The sequence below is a fragment of the Phoca vitulina genome, unplaced genomic scaffold (assembly GCF_004348235.1).
Source record: "Phoca vitulina isolate PV1807 unplaced genomic scaffold, GSC_HSeal_1.0 scaffold68, whole genome shotgun sequence".
NCBI classification, from domain to species: Eukaryota; Metazoa; Chordata; class Mammalia; order Carnivora; family Phocidae; genus Phoca; species Phoca vitulina.
In genome coordinates, this window is record NW_022589771.1 from 6,396,472 (window position 1) to 6,397,410 (window position 939).

General features: G+C 79.8%; 1 protein-coding gene across 1 annotated transcript in view; it reads right to left on the reverse strand.

Moving 5' to 3' along the window:
• SIK1 (salt inducible kinase 1) overlaps nucleotides 1-817 on the reverse strand; it is an 11,913-nt gene extending 11,096 nt beyond the window's left edge. Inside the window, exon 1 of the mRNA XM_032392642.1 lies at nucleotides 781-817. The gene's annotated coding sequence lies outside the window, so the exon portion shown is untranslated. The remainder of the gene's footprint in view (nucleotides 1-780) is intronic.
• Between the last annotated feature and the right edge of the window lie 122 nt (nucleotides 818-939).

Here is a 939-nt window from a genome sequence, read left to right on the forward strand (position 1 = left end):
CCCCGCCGCCCGCTGTCGGCTCCATCCCAACCCCCGAGCCCCGCGGGACGCCTGGACCCACTCCCATCCCGCCGCCCGCGGTCAGCTCCATCCCGAACCCCGATCCCCCAGCCCCGAGGGTGTCCTGGACCGACTCCCACCCCGCCGCCCGGACCCCCAGCCCCGCGGGGCGCTGGGACGCGCTCCCACACCGTCCCCGCCCCACCGCCCACGGTCGGCTCCATCCCCACTCCCAGCTCCTCCCGGCGCGTGGACCCGCTCCCGCACCGCCCCCTGCCCCGCCGCCGGCGGCCGGCTCCAGCCCGACCCGCGATCCCGCAGGGCGCCTGAACACACTCCCACCGCGCCGCCCGAGGTCGGTTCCATCTCTACCCCCAGACCCTTTTAGCCCCGCGGGGCTTGTAACCCGCTCCCACGCCGCCCCCCGCCCCGCCGCCCGCGGTCGGCTCCATTCCGACCCCCAGACCCTATTAGGCCTGCGGTCTGGTAATCCGCTCCAACGCCGCCCCTCTCTACGCCGCCCGCGGTCCGCCCCATCCCGACCTCCGGACCGCGAGCCCTGCGGGGCTGCTAACCCGCTCCCGCGCCTCCCCCGCCCGCCCCACAACAAAGGGGAGCCCGGCGGCGGCGGCGAGGCGAGCGGCGTCCCGGTCCGCGACCCCCGCGCGTTCGCCTACGGGCCCCGGAGCCCGGCGCGGCAGTCGGAAACCGGAGCCGCGGAGCCCCGGCCCGGCCGCCCGGAGCCCAGAGGCAGCCACCCCGGCCTCGCCGCCGCCTCACCTCCGCCGCCCTCCGAGCGCCGAGGCAGGGCCGCCGCTCGCCCCGCGGTCCCCGCCGCCCGCTCGGCCGCTCGCGCTGCTCGGGCGCCTGCTGCTCGGGCGCCTGCTGCTCTGGCCGCCGCCGCCGCCGCCGCCCGGGCCGCGCCGCATGTCAGCTCTG